This window comes from Synchiropus splendidus, chromosome 2, assembly GCF_027744825.2.
Source record: "Synchiropus splendidus isolate RoL2022-P1 chromosome 2, RoL_Sspl_1.0, whole genome shotgun sequence".
In the NCBI taxonomy this organism is placed as follows: domain Eukaryota; kingdom Metazoa; phylum Chordata; class Actinopteri; order Syngnathiformes; family Callionymidae; genus Synchiropus; species Synchiropus splendidus.
Genome location: NC_071335.1, coordinates 26,072,925 through 26,092,875, shown reverse-complemented (window position 1 = coordinate 26,092,875; position 19,951 = coordinate 26,072,925). Strand labels below are relative to the sequence as shown.

General features: G+C 42.6%; 1 protein-coding gene across 1 annotated transcript in view; it reads left to right on the top strand.

The window, feature by feature from the left end:
* The first annotated feature begins 5,090 nt into the window (after positions 1–5,090).
* LOC128755048 (protein phosphatase 1 regulatory subunit 29-like) overlaps positions 5,091–19,951 on the top strand; it is a 221,333-nt gene continuing 206,472 nt past the window's right edge. The window contains exons 1-2 of the mRNA XM_053858246.1: positions 5,091–5,229; positions 5,339–5,459. The gene's annotated coding sequence lies outside the window, so the exon portion shown is untranslated. The remainder of the gene's footprint in view (positions 5,230–5,338; positions 5,460–19,951) is intronic.

Here is a 19,951-nt window from a genome sequence, read left to right as displayed (position 1 = left end):
AAAACAACTTCTCAAACTCCCAGAACACTGAGGTGTGCAGCTGGGAGCTGCAGGAAAATTGTGCGAGCGCAGTGCTGCGGTCTGGGATTCGCAATGTGTGCAGATGTTTGATAACTCACATGTTTTCACATGACAACACTCTTTCATGTCTAGTTTTGGCTCGCCACTTCCTTTAGACCTGTTTTGTTGTGGTTCACAAACCAGCTGTTTTGCGCAGAGCTCCCCCAGCTGAGCAGGAAGAAAGGGATATCACCTGAGTCACAGAGGTGTGAGGCTGCAAAGCAGTAGGCGAATGGGACTCCCGAGACAGAACCCCGCAGTGTGAGAAGCCCCTAAGAAACTGGGTGTTGATGCTGCAGTCTTCCTCTGCACCCTTCCGTCCCGTGCTCCTGCATCACTGTCTGGTTTGGAGCTGCAACCAAACTGGAAAGGATCAGACTACAGAACACTGTGAGGACTGTGGACAGAGCCTCTCTCAGACCAGGGTTTTTGCTCCCCTAGAAAGAGGGTAGGAAGCTTCAAGATGGACTCCTCTCTGGTACAGTAGCTGCCTCAGATCCCTCCAGACCAGAACCAACAGGTACTGGAGTAGCTTCATCCCATTAGCAGTTATTTTTCTGCCTCTCTTAGATTTGGGATGCCCAGGTTGCCTATCTCAATGCATAGGAAATCTCTATTTTTATGTGGAAATTAGAAAGAAGTTCAACAGACTCAACCATGATTTGGGGGTTATTATCTCCAATACAATTTATATTTTGGTTTCTTTAAAGCATCAGGCAACTTATCTGCTCAGCACGTGGATGTACGGCACTTCATTTGTGAAGTTTCCATGTCAGTCAAAGCTAGTTTGCCAGGGTTCACACGTCTGCATGAGTCCATGTTGAACACAAACTGAGCTCAGCAGATTGCAGCTCATAATTGGCCTCCACATGACTCACCTGGTGTTTGAAAGACAATCAGAACGGTGCCCTGGTGGAGCTGAGATTACCTGCTGACTTTCACCAAAGAGGGGTACAAAACAACAAACTGTTGCAAGTCAAACACAAGAATCCAAACGAATCGTGACTGAGGAACTCTCGTGCTGTTGGAGGAGAGCCGGAGTGTAAAATAGCTGTCCCACCAAGTTACACTGCCATGACTCAATGTGGTCAGACTATAAAAGCAGCATGACCTGTGGTTTCACAGCGTGCTGCTGTGCTGAACAACTGGGGACCACAGGAGGTTCAGCAGGGCTGTTGATGGGGGGGCTTCTGGGAAATATAAATGGAAATGGTGTTACTGTGCTATCACACTGACCAAAGCAAATACCACAGCTCCTGTCCACTTCTGTCTATATATATATATATATATATATATATATATATATATGACATGCACTTTGGACTTCCGAGTGTTCTCTGTTGAATTAAATTTCGGACTTTCTGATGTTGCTTTCTTCCTTGTTTACCAAGTCTAGTTCTCGTCTCCCAGTGCAGTTCATCATACATCATTTTATGGTAAAAGACTCATATTTTTACTTCTTTTGACTAAAAACGTTTTTTTCAATTTACGGTAATTACGGTTTTACGTATATGCTAGTGTGTCGTGGGTGCCATGTTGTGCCAGTTTCAGTCTTGGACAGAATTTGTGTGTCCTTTTAACACATAGTAACAGGTAGTTCACTACAAAACCTGACGGAAAAATATCCAAAATACACACTTAAGTAACAAGGACAAAATGAAACTAAAAAGATGAAATGTAAGTAAGGATATTAAGAAGTGTAAACATGTCATGAAACCTATTGAAATATTAAATTTTATATGTATTTAATTTGAATATAATTCAACTATGGACTAGACGTTCACGATAAAAAGACAATATTATTTCACAATATATTCTCGGTATTCCTTCAATGTATTTTGAGGAACAAGAAAAACACAAAAATAGCCAATGAAAAGAAGAACATTTTAACAAGAACATGCTATATTTACTGCTGAAGTGGTGGTGGTGACTAAAAGAGAGAACAAAAAAAAGGCAGAAAAATTACAACATATCAGTTATAGTTTAGTCTGACGTCAAAATGTACAGGCATCGGGCAGCATATGGCACCCGGACCGCAGCAGACTGCATGTGTTTAAAGATCACTTAATCGAGCACCTGTGTGGTCAACCATAAGACTTCTTCAATATTTGCTCTGTACTTGAACAAAGTGACCAAACAACGACCTGCAAGCCAATCCATCACCTCCGCTGGTTCCTCTTCCTTCACAAATGTGAGTTGCACCTGCTGTTATTCACGCGGGAGTTTTCGGCTGCATCCTGCCATCACGGACTCACATACAGGAACAATTAGCCTCTTCAGCTCGAGCGAACCATCAAAAAAGAAGGCTGATGAGATCATTTCTAGACGATCACCTCAGCGAAAAGCTGAATGCTGCGCTGGAAAATGAAGAGACTTAAATGTACAGCGTAATGACTGCCTGAAGCCTCTTCATGCCGTCTCCCTGCCGGCGCACAAAGAGGCTGATGATATAGAAATCTGAACGCCAGCGTCAAGCACCTGCTCTCAGTCAAACATGTTATGCTCGAGGGCCATTACTCCCGCTGTTCTTCACTGGCTGTTGAAAGCCGTGCGCATTTGTTATTGCAATTAATGTCCTATTGTCTTGTTTCCACGCAACATCAAAAAGAGGAGCGTTTTTTCCATCTTTAAAACCAAATTAATTGATGACATTTTTAACGCTTTATTTCTTAAGCAGCGATGACTTAAAAAAAATGACAAGAACATATCCAAACTATATACGTAAGTAACAAAGACAAAATAAACGTAAAAAGATCATGTAAGTAAGGATATTATGAAGTGTATATATGCCATGAAACCTATTGAAATATTTAATTGTATATGCATTTAAATTGAATATAAATCAACACAGCTATGGACCAGGTGTTCAAGATAAAAAACGTATTTGAAAATATATTTTAAATATTTCTTCAATGTATTAAAAAACACACAAAAATGGCCAATGAAAAGAAGAAAATTGTAGCCTTCAAACAAGAACATGCTATGAGTGGTGGTGACAACTAAAAGAGAAAGAACAATAAAAAAAAGCAGAAAATTTTCTAAATATCAGTTATAGTTTTAGTCTGATGTCAGAAGGGCCACAAAAATACAGGCATCGGGCCACATATGGCCCCCCGGCCGTACTTTACCCAGGTCTGGTGTAAGAGGAAACCTGTCAGAAGAATATTGGCACTGTTCAAAAAGTAATATAATATCTAAGGCAACCCTTGAATCCACCAAAAGAATGAGTGATGAAACATCCTGGAATTGTGTGTCATTACATAAAGTTCGGTCTTTCTCAAACACATTTGTCCTTTCGGAATCTGGAAGAAATCAGACCATCTGAAAAAACATTTTGCTGTGTGAGTTTTGGGGTCGACTTCATCCCTTATTGTTAATGTATTTTACTTTCTGGAGGGTTTGACTACAAGCAAAAGACTGCATTTCTTCTTTTTTTGGCACAGACAAGACGATGAACAGTGGCGTCTCATAATAAGTTGTTTCTTACACCTGTGAAATGCGAACAGATCCAGAGAGGGTTGTAACACAACAGCGCTGCTGCTGAGCAGCATTATCGCATTCCGCGCATGAATAATAGAAAACTATGGCAAAGTTGAAAGAGCAGAAAACAGCAGGTTGTGTTGTGCCGAGTACAGACTCACTCATCGTGCAGATGAGAATATCTAGGGCAATTAAAGAAGGTGTTGGCACGCTTTCAGAAACACCAGGTTTCTGCTCACCTAATAAGTGAAACATGCGGCTTGGTAGAACCAATTAAAAACCGAGGAACGACTCTTATTTACATGTCTTTGAACTCGATCTTGGGTGGAGCAGCTGCACAATGTTTAGCACTGCTGCCTCTCAGCACAAAGGTTCAGGGTTGAAGTTTGGATTTTTGGGTGGAGTTTTCTTGTTCTCCATGTGCCTGAATGGATTTCCTCTGAGAACTCTGGTTTCCTCCCACAGCCTAAAGTTTTCACCTGGTTAATTGGACAGCCGTGTGTGTGAATGCCGACCTGTCCAAGGTGTATTCCTCCTCCCCTCTGACCGAGGACCGCTGGCACAGGCTCCAGCACTCGCCACAACACTGAACAGGACGAAGCGATGGTTAACTGAAGACATACGTATGAAGTCAGTCTAGGATGCATGGCAGATGGAGGTGGATTTTGCTTTATTGGAAGTGAGATCTTCCCTTAAGTGGAGGGATTCAAGGCAGGAGAAGAAGAGCTGAGCTTCGGTTTTTCTTAAAGCTGTGGTCATGCAGTTTGAGAAGTGATGGAAAAACAAAGGAGCTAAGAGAAGTCTGCCTCAAAAGCTGAGGTCTTTCACTGTGGGAAGTCCTTGACTCGACTAACTTGAGATGCATTTAAATGCAAGTCCATTTCACTTCTATTGATTGATTTTTCTTTCTTTCTTCATCTTTTTTTGAGCTCTGTTGGCCCGATCACGGACAGCCTCAGCCTTGAGAAAGGACCTGTTTCACGAGTGTGTGTTGGAAGGTTGTAGGAGTGTGTGCTCACCAACTCACGCACAAGCAGAGACTGGCATCCTGCAGGGCCTGCATGCATTCTGGAGACCTTCACCCACACAGCTCTGGAACAACACATAAAAATGCAGTATTAACTCTGATCATTTTTTAGGGCAACAGAGGACAAGTGCAGGTCTGTTTTGTGATTTACGCGGACTCTCGCGGCCAAAGTATGACGGAGCTACGAGCTGTTGAATTTGTGCCTTTTCAGTCACGCTCCCATTGTGTTTCATTGGGAGAAATTTTCCAAAAATCCTGGAATATCTCGGGAATGCTGGCACCTAGGTCTGAGAAAAGTAATAGCAGATGATTCCCGGTTGGGCCCCACGTTTTGGCTTTTGAACCGCGTCTCTACCACGAAAGCTCTGGGAGGAGTAGCGTGACGAAAAACGCGCCAGAAGCCGAACAGTAAAGATGGCCGAGACCAAGAACAATATGTACCCATCTGGGTGCATTCATTATGTAGTTTCGTTATGTAGTTCCAACTGAATCGAATTCAGAGCGGTGTAGCACAGAGTGAGAACCGGAAGCCATCCTCTGTGACGTCACGTCGGCGCACCATTAGAATGCCGGTAAAAAAAAAGCTCTTCAACTTCAGTTTTTTTAGAGAAATGGCGAAGCGTTGCATGACAGCTGGATGTTCTGAGGGCGCCACTGAGCACGTAAGTCCGCTCTTCCTCCCAGAAGACGACGAGTGTCATGGGAAACAGGTGAAGCAAGTTGAAAGGATGAGAGACGAGTGACAACCGTCCGCGTTTCGTTGCTTTGCAGGATTATTTTGCCATGAAAGTTTGCCTCAAACGGATTTTGAAGCCGCCCACGGTGTTCCAACGGAAGCAAACAGCGGAAAGAAACTATCAGAGCAGCGGTGAGGAGGCGTCAATACTCGCCGGTAAGTCCTACCGTTTACCCAAACGCGTTATATGTCAGCGTTTCCACTGCTGACCGTTCTTCAGAGAGTTTTCGTTGACATTACCGTTCAATGTTGCCGTCACGTCGACACATTTCCATCTCCTACCATAGACGACTCGTCGCTTTCACAACGTTTGGAATAAAAATAAGTCCTTCGTTTACACAAACCGTCTCTTCTTCCTCAAAAACCGTGGACAAATTCATGATAATTCAGTGCACAGTGTTTGTTCCCTCCCGTGACGTCACAAGATGCCGGTGGCGTTTGGGCCACTCATGAGAACCTCCTCAGAAACACAGTGTATTTAACTGTACTATATGGAAACGAAATTCTATAGATTTCTTTGTATATACGGAATGAAAAGTCAATGTTTCTTCTTTCTAATTATATATTGGTTGATGTTGATTCCAGTAGCCCTGGTGGCGGGGGTGATGGGGGGTAGTGTAGAAAGACCAGGTATGAAAAGTAGCACAAGTTTAATTTGAACCGTTGAGTCATCTACAACTTGTAACTCATTTTGAGGCTATTACAAGTCGTTGGATTATTTATTCCGAGTTGGCAGATGTCTGCGGTTGAGATGCCAGGCAGATTGATTTCTATTTGCCCATCAACACATTTTGCCGCCATTAGTGTCTGCCTGTGTTGCTATCACTCACTTTTATTTCTCTCATTTTCAACCATCAGCCTTGCGATCCCATCTCTGACTGCTTCTTCTTGTTCTCTGCCAGGCTAAAAACAATGAGGAGAAGAAACTTGGAATTGAGTAAACCTGGTAAAATACAGTTGAACTTTTGGCAAGTTTTGCAGATACAAACAAGCATTATGCTCAAATGTTTGTTGTCATGATCCAAAAGTGAATTCGAATAGAGACCAGTAGGAGAGGAAGTCAGTCCAAACCAAGCAGGTAAGGGCGAGAAAAAAGTTGGGGTCAAAGGGTCACAGACAAGACTGAGACAGGCAGACGGGCTGAGGATAACGAGATTGGAGGTAAAGGGAAGAGGTCAGGCGAAAAGGTGGAGGTGACAATGCAGGTCATTGGTGAGGAACGTGATGAAAAATGCTAAAGCCTGGAGAGGAAGTGACATTTGGTCATGTGAATGACCACTTGTCCCGTGGCTCCATATCTAGACCGCCATCAAATGATGGTAATTGAGTTTACTATGTAATGAATTTAAGATTCAATTACATGTAGTGCAGTAGTCGGTGCCGGTGAACCTGATTCCTTTCTGGATTGTTTGCTTATGTGGGTTTCTTCTAGGCACTCTGGTTTCTTCTCACACTACGCCCTACGTAGTTAGCGTCAGCTCCTGCCCACAGCAGCACATGAAAGGGAATGAACTGTGGTAAATCTGGGATGTCGGACTCTCAGAAATTACCGATCATTTCACAATTACAATAACAGTTTTTGAGCTATGTTTGTAATTTTTTGCTACATGGTGCTGTTTTACCTGCAGATGGCGTCACAGTCATACACCTTAGATAAATTGTTTGAGTTAATCTAAGTGGGAAACCTGGCACGTGCACAGACATTTTGGTGGAGGGTTCGTGCTCGAGCCAGAAAAATGGCCACCCACTGCAAAAAAAACAAAAAACAACTAAATAAATAAAACTGGTTTGACGTTATGAAACACAATGTATTGTCCACATCTGCTCAACATCTTTTCAACATCTACTTCACTTGTCGGTCATTAAAAGTTGGAGACTTTAGAGAGTATGTGCGTGCAATCGCACAGTGACGTTGTGGTTAGTGCACATCCTGAAGGAACCTCCTGTTGCAGGAGGTTCGCCTCCGGCCTTGGTCTTTGAAATTTAATCCATTTTAATAATTATTTAATTTGCACAAGACTCCGCAGTGTGCGTGCCAAATGATGTATATGGCAGGTGAAAAGATCCTAACAAACTGGGGGATCGCACAAACGGTGTGAACAAACACTGTGTTTACATGTCTGATGATGTGGGTCGGAGAAGGCGCTTTACCGCCGCTCTGCACGGCATGAGGCGGACTGGGCCGGGTTGTGGTGCTGGACTGGTGAGTGACTCGGTGCAGGACAGGGAAGGATTATGACAAGAACTCAAACAGGTGCCCCGTCAGATAGCAAAATAGATTTTGGCAGTGGGAGTGCAGGCTCCAGAAGGGTCACTTTTCCCACTCAGGGTAAAAGGGCAGGCCCTGGAGCACCACCAGGGGTCTCACTGTGCACGTCCCTATGGGTAATTAATAAGAAAGGACCCTTTTATTTTAAAGAGCTTGAGGAGAAATTATCATTGTGAACATAACAATGGACAGTTTGTCAAATTATTCAGTTCAGTACGAGAACTTGGACGGAGACTGGGACGGGTGATAGATCATACTCCCTGCTGGTGACTCCTTGAGCTTGCTGTAAGATATGGCATGGATTTTCTGTCACAATAAGACACATCTTTGTTCAGAAATCTACTTTTCTTTCAAAGATGTCTGCTATATACAATCAGTCCACTACACACTGGTATGTACCGTTCACAGTATAAATAATGCACTTTATTTTAGTATTTTTCTTGTCAGTGGAATGTCCTGTTTTTCCAGCGTCCTATTAATCTTTGCCTTTTCAAATACACCGTCAACAACAATGACAATAATAATGAAGCACAGTGCCCTCGGACCTGTTGAATTCAAACGGCTGTATTTAAAAGGTAACCAAAGCCCACTGTGTTGTGGTTCCCTGTCATAACTGAGCGACTGCTCTGTGCTGATGGCTGTGTTATTCCACCTGACAAACTGGACTGGGGGAAGTGATTAACTCAGCATGGGAGTGACAAAAGGTTGGAACGCAGACAAATTATGTCTGATTACCTGTGTCAGATCCAATCTCATCTCGATGTTGAAGCTTGATGAAGCTGACAGATACGGAAAGGGAGTGTAGTTACAATCTAAAGCTATATTAATTCAGATATCAGGGTCACATTTGACAGCTGGATCATAATGTTGTGACTAATTATTACGTATTTTTCTTTCACTGCGGCTCCTGCGAGTCATGGACAATCATCACAAAGCACAAATCCATAAACATGAATTACGACAGTTTTTGAATTATTCATTGTATTGTTTCCGTGGTAGCTAATGTTGTTCCCAAATGTTGACATAGTATTTATTAGGTCCACCACGTATATTTGTTGTTCATAAAATGCTATTTCATGTAGTATTATGTCTTTATATATTATTTACTGGGTTCTGCAAATGCATATTTACATCACCATCGCCCTAAAAGATCTCCATGAATGATGATGTTTACTGTCTGTATTATAATTCCAAGGATTCGGTAAAGGAAGTGGAGAGATGGTGGGATGAGCTTGAGAGTAGCAGAAGCAAAACAGAAGATGTGTGAAGATGTATAGAGGTGGGGAAAAAGTTCAAGTATTTGGGGTCAATCATCCTGAGAATGTGACAGAAATCCAAGGTGGTGAAGAGTAGAATGCAGCCCGGATGGAAGGCATGGAGACGACTGTTAGGGAGCAGAGTAGCAGCAATAGTGACAGGGAGGCTTCACAGGACAGTTGTGAGACCTGCCATGATGGTTCAGAGATTCAGGCTCAAACACAAGAATCATACTAGGAATGGTCAAGTGTTAGGCTTCAGTGGGAGCGACCAGAAAACAGAATATCTATAATGAACATTTCAGAGGGTCCAAACCCATTGTCACTCCAAAGGCCCAAGTATATATCACATAACAATGTTTATTTTACAGTTGTGAAACGAGCACCATTCCATGAGTCACCCTAACACCAACCACCGTGTTTGTTTACCATGGTGCCCAGCTGTTAACGTCAGGCTATTCTGTGGAAGGGAGAACCTGTGTTTCAATTGAAAGCCTGTGTCAGTGTACGACGCAAAAGTCACTTGAAGATAGACTCTGTATGACGCCATGGGAGTGAGAATGTGTTGGAGGAACAGTACACAGGGAGACTCATATAAGGAGGCCAGATGAGAGAGACCATGTTGGACCCAGAAAGTTGTAGACAGGTCAAAGGTGAAGACAACCATTGAGTGATGAGGATGGGCTAAAATAGGTCATGAAGTCTGGGGAGGATGTGCTACATTGGCACACACAATGTAACTCCAAGAACAAGTAAATGTGCTGCAGCCCCACTTCACCATAATACCAACAGACCTTCAGACCTGAGGGGAGGGCATTGTGGTCAATTGCATCACTGTCAGGATGCAGCTGGTTCCCCATATTCTAATGCAGTCGGACAGTGCAGACGCATGGAGCCCAAACTCAACATCACCTCCACTTCTGCTGCTCAGGGCTGTGTATCTGTGGTGAATGTTTGCCTGTTGAAATCCATGAATTTGTTTGTAATGTGCATGATTCATTCGGAATGCTTATTTATTATTATGGGACAATAGAATGTTTTATTTATAAAAACAAATAATCCAAGTGTGTGAGTTGGTGTACTCACAGTCCAAGGATTCCCATGGTGGTTCTGGTGGTTCTTCCTCGGGTCATTCACACACTAAGCCAATCTCTGCGTGAGACTACTCTTTCCTCATTTTCACTTGTTGTCAATGAGCGATGCATGGGAGTCATTTGACTATTTCACACAGCGAAAGACATCCATCTCCTCCACTTAGTCGTCTTCCTGACCTCCTTTGCCACACCCTTGTACCTCACTGTCCTCCATCTCTAAAGTTCATCATCCAACAGTGTGTCTCCTCACCTCACGTGTCCAGATCTCCCTATATTTGACTCTAAACTTGAGTTTCTCCGCTAAGATCTGATCTTGTCACTCCCTTTAAAGTCACTCCCAATGATGGCATCAGTGTCTTTGTCTCTGACTCACTCAACTCTGACTCCAGATTTACCTTTTAATGGAGACCCCACTCACTCAAGCATATCAAGCTGTGCTCTGTCATCAAGTTGTTTACAAGAATCCAATATGGTTGGACTTAAAATCCTGGTGGTAGGTTTCATTATTGATGAAGTGTGAGGTCTGATTGACCCACTTTTCTAACTCTATGATCGGGTTAAATTGAAAACAACTATTTTAAAACAATAATGTCTATGTAATGTTAAGTTATCAATAAAGGTTTGTCGACGTTCCATCATGCTTTGTCAAGAAGGAGTTAGCATTGAGGCAGGATATAAACAGCGAGGCTGCCTGCTGGAATAGAATAACGCGAGCAGGGGATTGAAGATGTTGTGGAGAGGAAACAAAATGCAAATGAGAGGAGAGAGGAAGTGAGTGCCTCAAGGTAACAGCCACAGTGTTGACAGAGTAGACAATGATGGATTACAACAACATGCATGCGCACACTTGGACTGTGAAGAGAGGGCTGGTGTGAATTTATTCAGGCAGAACGCTCAGCCTGGTTGCTGTGATAAGTATTCCTTTTCACTCTCAAATTCTGAGAAAACTTCATGTTGATGAGCTATCAACTGGCACAATTTTAAAATGTTGCCTATAATTTTGCCATCACGCTGAAGAAAAGGCAGTGAAGCTGGTTAGGATGACAGACACTGTCTCAGGAATTACTGTAGTATACACTACATTAGGGGTTGGATCAGGTGATAGGAACTAATAAGTCAGTACAATATCAATTTAAATTTATTCAAATGATGCATTTTGCAATTGAAAACCCAAAGTGGTCTTCCTTTGACAAGATGAGTTTCTGCCTCAAAGACAACAATGTTCCAGCTGTTGCTCTGCAGGCAGCTGGAGTGCACAAAGAAAGCTGACAGTAATTGAAACAATTCAATATCATTTGCTTTTCCTGACATGTTTTATTCATATGCTGCTGGGAATACCCCCATATGGATGGTAATTGCTTCGTGTCCGATAGACAAATGTACAAAAATGTAACAGCTTGCGTCAGTTTTGACCATTGTGCTGTTTATAATGACAGAAATGGAGAACATTTCTTGAACAAACAACACATTATAAATACTTACATGAGAAATTGCACAACGTCTGAACGTGTCGTGTCGTTGTGTTTAAACTATATAATAAGCGAGAAACACACTTGACATTGTGGAACCTCTTCAATCCACCACACCAGGACTCTTGTCTTGTCCTGCTACACACTCGCAAACAAGCCGGTCAAAAACGTGACTTGTCTTTGTCTGATGCACCTCTAACTCGGTCTCACACGATCATGGCTTTCTGGTCTGGTCTGACCCAAAGACTGTCTGCCCGCAGAGCTAACGGGGCTAACTGCTAACGTGATGTCTTTTTGAAACACTTGTTGACAAGAGTTGTTACTGTTCTGAAACAATCTGAGCAAATGAATGTCAAAGATTTCTCAGTAAACTCCCCAAAACTCTAATGGATGTATGCAAAAGAAGGTAAATTCCGAACAATAATGAGTCAAAGATGTATCAATCAGGTTTAATAACCAGACATTGCACCTTGATCTTTTCTTTTCAAAAATTACTCAGTTTAGATTTTCATTTGACCTTTTTCAATGAACTCAATGAAAAGTCTTTTGGTACATTCAAATGCTGTTAAAATGACTGTGGTGATGAAAGAAAACAGTCAGGCCTTCACTGATATTGGTTCCATGTTGATTGAAAGCCAGAAAGCTCTTTTTCCCAGTGTTGTTGGAGACTAATGGTATGTTTAAGTATTTTGCACACATTGGCAAGAATCTGTTCTTTGAACTAAATTGTCAGCTGCTGTCTCAAAAATACCCACAAAATCGTGATGAAATCGAAATCGTGATTTCATTATAAAAATATCTGATGTGATATTTTTGCCATATCACCCCTAATCTGCCTCCCGAATAGAAATAAACCAAGATTTCTGGTAAACAAAGTAGTGAAAACTGAAGCACCTATGCGTATGCGTCAACAGGCAACGGTGAAGGCTGCCGTTGTTGTCACTATAGGAAGCAAAAGTCCACTTTCCCAACGTCAACGTCCCTTCTTTTTTGGCCGTGTTCCATTCTGCTGTTTTGTTTTTCTCTGCCACAATTTCAAATAAACCTTCATAAAGCAAACAATTGTTGTTGACAATACGGCTTACTTGATTAACCAGCAAGCCGAGGCAAACCTGTCGAACAAAGACGTCTGAAAAAGACTAATAGGTCTAATTTAATCTTGAAACTGTGGGACTAATAAAGGCCCATATCTAATCTAATATCCCGGGCTGGGAATAGACCTCAATGGAAGTTCCTGAGAGACTTCTATGACTGATAAAACACCATTTAACTTTGGATCTGAGCTTTGATCTCCTTTCTCCTTTGGAAGACAAAAAAAGTGTCATCTGCCATTTTGAAAACGACTGTATTTCCCATGTCATCCCATACAGTCAACAACTAATCTTTCTGGCAACACTTGGCCTCGGTGCCCACATGCAAATAGGCTGTTAGCCCTGGGAGAGAGCATAATTACCAGCAGAGAAAGTGCCTAAATTGACATTCTTACCGCCTCTTTGCTCAAAAAGATCCTCCTAAGAGGCTTACAGCCTGACAAACCCCCGGTGTTAATAGGTTGATCCATAATCCTTCTTGCCACCTTCCCCTTCTCTACACCTTCACGTGTTTCTTTGAACGTCCACACTCATTTATCCCCACAATGTTCCGTAATTCTTTCATCCTGCCTTTCATACGGCGCTGCCCTGTGCGCCGCTTTCTTTGTCTTTGGTTAATTAACATTTAACTAACACATTGTTTTCTCTCTGAGCTTCTTCCCTCCTGGCCGTCTTTTATTTTGCTCTTCTCATTGCTTGCGCTTCTTCAGCGTCCTCTGGCCTGGTTTTGTAGTGCCTCTGATGTCAGGCCAGGGAAGCGCCAAGACATTGCTGCCCTTGAACCAGGTAATTAAAAATTGCCTCTTGTATGAACCAAGGGGAAAGAATGCACATGCATATTCCCACCATCAACATTCAACTATGTTTTCCGCAAGTGATAAAAGCCCATTTCTTCCAAAACATCTTTGACTTGTGAGAAAGAAACATGGGGAGGAAGTCCCCAATAGCTAATATGTCTGAAAGAGATGCAGTAGACTGGGAAGTGTGGAAGATACTGACTTGATGTGCAAGACTCTTGGAAATACGTAACTTGAAATTCAGCGTATAGGGATGGACCAAAGTGTTGTTGAAGCACGTGGTGCTGGAGAACATGAGGTTTCTGGTAACACTGTTGTAGAGTACTGTGAGGCTTCGGCTGCCGTGGGACATGCAGTGTTGGGAACATGCAGAATGTGAAACCAGTTACGAGTCAAACAAGAGAGGAAGGTCTGATTCTTTGTTCCACATTCTGCAGTATAACCTGATGCCATGGGCAGCGCATCACATAAAAGAAAGACAGAGGTTGGTTGGTTGCCTTTTGTTCTACATGGAACAATGTGTCTATTGCTATTTAGTCAGACTTCCAGGCCTGTATTTTTTTTACTCCAATGAAACACGTATGCGTCAACATGCAATGCGGAAGGCTGCCTTAGGCGTCAATATAGGACGCGACAGTCCACTTCAACGTCAATATGTCAGACAAACCCTGAGCTTGACGGTCACACAGAGACTGGCAGACCGAGTTGGATTCTTGAGCCCTCAATTTGCAGTATTTTCAGATTTGTCAAAAAAGTTTTCAAGTGAAACTTGGTGTACCAAAATTGGACATCTGAAACTGACTTGGGGAAGTCAGAAATGAAACAACTTTGACTTTGACTTTTTGCCTTGATAAAAAATCCTCTATTAAGTTACATTTAGATGTAATGAATTTGCGATTAAAAGAGGAAATGTTAATCTATCGGGAACCCTCCAGAATACACCAGGACACCAAGTATATTTACTAATAGCTAACCGGGAGGACCACGAGTAAGCTGTTAATTAGACCCTGCAAACAAGAGGTTCATAACCGACCCAGTCGTGGCAGTCCAACTTTCAATAGTAAAGGAATCTGAATCATGTTAATGAATGATGCTACCCACAAATGTTCATCTGAAAACTCCACTGGTGGATGGGTTTTTTATAACTTTATTTCAGCTGTCCTGGATCAACTCTTGAGGGTTGTGATGGAGTTAAACTTGTCCTTCTCCAGAGAAGAAATGATCAAAAAGCAGAGTTTTTTTTCCACTCCAAAACTTGTCAACAACTTTGTATTCCCAAAGGCGCACTTCTCCTCCACTTTTAACACAAAAACATGGACACACAATTTCTTGCTTTGTTCTATCGCTCCCGATCGTTTTCCCCTCAAAGAACCTTCTCCGCTGAGAAAAGGCTACAAAGAACACACATCTCGTCATTTTTCACCAATTGTTTCGTCTCGCTCATATTCCCAGAGATATTCCTCTTGCCTCTGAAGATGTGCTGCCTGAAAACACATTTTTGTGTGGAGCTGAACTTTTTCCGAAGCCCTCATCTCTTGTTTCAATTCTTTCTCCTTCCTCTGCCTTCCCGTATGAAGACTTACAACAAGGCCGCCGCCTGAGATTCTTGTCTCAATAATGTGATATTCATGTTTTCTTGCCCTGAAGCTTTGTGCCACACCCTTAAGTACACTTTTCAACTGCACAATGCACTTGTAAGGGGTTCCAGTCCTGCAGCAATACTTGCCTGGAAGGAAGTGTTGCTAGATTAGTCTTTAATGAGGCAGCATGTAGTTTCTGAAAACAGCGGCGCTTCCAGAAATGTGAACTTGGATTTAGTTCCACCCTGAGAACTGCTCCTTTCAACTCATAAACGCTGCATGTCCATTACAATACAGGCGTCTCATCACACTCAGAGATTGATGTGTCACTCCTGTGAAATTCCAAATGGTGTGAGGGCGAGCCAATGGGCCGCCGACCTCCCTCTGCCTGGAAGCCTCCTCAACCTTTACAGCTAATCCAGCCGCGCCCCAGCTGGGTTACAGAAGCGGTGCCGCTACACCAAGTTGCCTTCCTGTCCCAACAGAGCAGAGGGTCATGGCTGGACTCTAGATCACAGGAAAATTAAAACGTCATACTGTGGTTGGTGCTCTTTTACCTGATTCCTTGGTGCCTGTGCCGCCAGTCATGGCATCATTTTGATGGTCCAGGGAAGTCAGTCTGAAAAGGTTTTTCCGATATGGTTTGAGGGATCAAAAAAAAAGCTGAGAGATGAATAAGTCTTGCACTTTCCGTCCAGTCCCCCTAGGATTTCAAAGGATTTTGCAGCAGATTTTCATCAGTTATGCAGTGAAAATTTCCATCAGTTATGGGTCTAAAACGCCACGACAGGAAGTTCGGCAGGAAGTTCCCAAATTAGCTTTGATAAGACTTCGTCACTTTTTAGTTCAGATGTCCCTATACTGACTCAAGTATGGGTCCTCACACTGATACTAGGCTATTTCGCTGTACTCATCAAATACTTGCTCATGACAGCACCCAATTCTTACTACAGTGTTCCTTCAATTTATTCCTTGGATTCAGTGCATCGCACGTTTTGACAGTCAGTTCTCATGCAAATGAGAACGGTCCTATATTTGGCTGAGCTCCGCGCCACCCAGGATTGTTCAGGCTGGCGATCCATGTACAGTATGTTTATTTTTCTGCCATCTTCACTTCAAAGGTATTGATTTTATTGTTTGCTTTAATGCTTTAATCTAATCTAAGGAAGCAAGGTACAGTATGAAATATAGTGACTTGAAAATGAACGTTTTCCTGCCATTTTCAGACGCCTCAGAAGTGTTCAGCTCCAGAGCACAGTCAGATATATTGTATATAAATATTCCTGTAGTGCGCGGCCTTGGATGCCTGGACACTCTTAAGATTAAAGCAGTGAGGGTCAATAGAAATGTATTGATGCCATACAGTATCTATTTTTCAACCAGAGTTGGACCATGTTCTCTAACATCATCTTATCGCTTTATCCACTTATCCTACAGAGGTAAACGCTACAAGGAGCGGCAGTGAGGTCGCAGAGGTGCTCTCCCGTAATGTAATTTGTGTCGACATCTTACAAGCTCAGCTTAATTCCTTGTGGAAATCAGATCAGAAAAGTGAACACAGAGCCAATATACCTACTGAGCTAAGGAGTTCGCGGTTGAAGCACCTTTTTCTTCTTTGTTTCTCTGAAAGTCGTGTACAGTCGCAGTTATGGTAATCATTGTAGAACATAGCCAACCCTTGACCCCTCATCATAATAAGCAAGGTTTTATTCCAGGCATAAATTTCATACACTTTCAAATCACTTGAAGACCATTTGCTTTTTCTTTCCATAATATGTGGGAACGAGTATTTAATGTGCTGGTAATGATGTGAATCCATAACATGTTTACAGCTATTTGCAACACTTGGGTTCTATGTTATTACACTTGCCTTTGTTATGTCCGAGCACTGCCACCTCATTTCCTCAATCGATGGAAACACATGTAAATGCAAAGCAGTTGCTTGGTGAGTTTTTAATATGGAGTCTCATTACAGAATAGTTAGATGAATACATTTTAGCAGCAGGAAGACAATACATTGCTGAGAATATTACCTTGTATCTAGTCATAGGTATGATTTCAGTAAAGACAGATTTTTTTTTTTCTACATCAAGGAGAAGACTCTCCTCTTGACGGGGGGGTTAGAAATATTTTCCAGTTGTGCTTTGCTTCTCAAACATTAATCGAGTGTGTCAGCAGGAGCTCGGAATATCTCAAGAGAGCTTCATCAGAACATGCGCTGCCAGCATCCTTATGTGAACACCATGAGGAAGGAACACAGCCCAATAAACAAACCATCTCATGCAAATTATTCGTATCGTTCCTTACACCGTGTCCAGTGATGTCAATTAAATAAACATAAATACACCTGGGGACAGCTGCTTTGTAGTCTTAATACTGCATCCAGGAAGTTCATTGGTTCCTGCCGTCGTCTCCGTCTTTTGTCGTCCAACTCTCTCCTGACCATGCGTCCAAATCATCTGACCTCCTTTACTTTGTCATTATCAAATCCAGCGTGAGATTTGGGCTCTGATGAATCAGAATCCGCTTTCCGATCCTTGAGCTTCATGTAAAAAAAAATTCAACACTTTTTCACTACTAAAAAAAGCAGGAAACGTTCATCATCTAAGTGTCCTGAATCCAAGGGGACTTCGTCAGACAGCGCTTTACCGAAATACTGCACTTTTGGTTTTTACTGTCCATATATCTGACCACTGCCAGGCACAATAAAAACAAGCACATGAACTTTTACAAGCTAATTACGTGGCACCATTAATCTGTCGGCCGTTTGATTGTACCATATGTTTGCTCTCTCCCTTTGGCTCTCAGTCCGGGCATTGATCCGCGCCGCAAATGGGTAAATGTGCAAAATGAAAACGATTCATAAAGGTCTTGCAGATAATACTGCGACACAATCAATTACTTAGAGCAGTGGAGAGCTAACTTTCTCTTTATTTCCTTACCTGTTGATGAAAAAGTGGCTCACCTCACTCCGGTAGTTGGACTCGTCGTTGTTCCTGCTGAGGCCCACCACGGTTGTGTCATCTGCAAACTTAATGAAGAGGTTTGAGTTAGACACAGGTGCACAATCATATGTTAGATGATCTTCCCTATGGATGGATGGAGGAACCAACAAAGGAGTAATCACTTCTGCTCCACTCACAGACATGACACCGTGTCTACTGACGTAAGGCATATAAATGCAGGTTACTCCAGAAAGTCGTCTCGCTCTTTGCATCTAATTACAGATAGCCGTGTCTCCGTGAGCCAGGTATGCATTATGCGAGCTGTTATGTTCTAATGGCAAGCTGTAAAATCGATTCTCCTCGCAGCAGCAATCTTTTTTTTTTTTTCCCAGTATAGATTCTCGTGCTGCAGCCAGAGGGGAGCGTTTGACACATGCTGACACGCAGTGGACAGAAACACCACTGTCTCAGTTTAGGTCCCGTTAAATGTTTTCATTGCAGACGCGCGTGCGTGTCCGATCGATTTAAGAAAAAAAAAAAAAAAGGCAGAGCGAAAGCTGATGTTCTGTCATAACATCATTCTGGGGGGAAAATGTATATTGCCATTGCTCGTCATAGCCATGAGCATCGATCCAAGTTATAATTGTGCTGTATGCTAATAATGGACTTGCGGTCAGTGGCTGACTGAGTCCATTATTCACTGTATTTACTCTTTCCACAGTGAGAGTCAAAGCAGCTTGACCTGACCTGAATTGCTGACATCTATCCACAGCTGCTCTCGGTCTATTCTAACAGCTGGTACATTACAGGAAGAGTTTTAAAGAAAATGAAAGTCATTCAAATAAAGTAACGCCCACGGACCATGGCAATAAATTCTATTCTGATTCTAAATGTGGGATGTTCCGATCGATTGGTCACCATTCATGCACGATGATCGTGATCACGCTGAGATCGGCCGATTGCTACCTGTCATTACCTGACAATAACTGATCACATGTGACAGCCGGCGGTCTGATGAGGCCCCGCTGGTTGTGATGCGTCCGCTCCTCCCAACCCGCTGCTCACTAAGCAGCGGCATATCAGCTCTGGAGCTTCTTTCCATCTGTCAAGTTTGCTTCCTGCAGCTCATGCACGGGACAATGCTGCGCAGGGAAGCGCCTTCAAAATGAACACACCATTTAATGTGCCACCACTTGACGGAGCAGGGAGAGTTTTCCGGGCTTGTGAAAGTGAGACCACTGGTTCATTCGGACATTCGGAATGATAAGAAATAATTCATTTCACAGAGCTAGGAGAGCAGCCTTTCTCAGTTGTAGTTTACGTGGAAACGGAAACGACCGGATCCATTGTCGTTTTTAGAGTCAGTTGAATCTGAAACTTCTGAAAACATCCAGCGGAAACTTTCATAAAAGCAGGGCTCTCTGTCTCGCACAGTCTCTAGAGACTCACCTGCGACGTCTCACATCGAATTAAATGTTTTTCAGTCGTCCTTTTGACAAAATAATTGCTGCATTCAGCAAGGTTTTTCTATTTTTTTGCCACCCTGAAGAGGTTTATAAAAACGTGTCTGAATTAAAATGATTTTAAGTTCATTTTTTTCACATCATGGACACAGAAGGTCTCATCATTTTGTTTACACTTCATTGTCAATACATGTGATCGGCGGCAAAAATCCTGGTCGGAGCATCCCTCGGTAAAATGACTTCCTCTTGGGTGGGAAAGCGAACCCTTCCAGTCCACAACAACAGGTCAGGAAGTAAACTGAACTCAGTGAGTTTCAGAATTACTGTAGCGAAAGCGCCCCTCTCTGATCGTAACAATCCAACTGGCCAACTTGCTATCTGAATAATGCAGCGCTGGAGACTGATGTCGCGCAGTGACGCCAAGGCTAATTCAGAAGGGTCTAATCTCTGATACTTTATGGATCTCATTATCAGCCTGAGATACTCTCTGACTCCTTCAGTTGAAAAGGTGCTGATTTCCCAGTTGGAGATGAAGGTTCATTATTCATGAGACAATCATTCCCTCAGCTCCCCTTCATTCACGCAAACACAGAGTTCACAAACTCTGTGCTGATTGATAGCAAGTTTTAAATAATAGATGTGAGCTTATCTTTTTATTCATTTGACATCAGAGTCATCAGTACT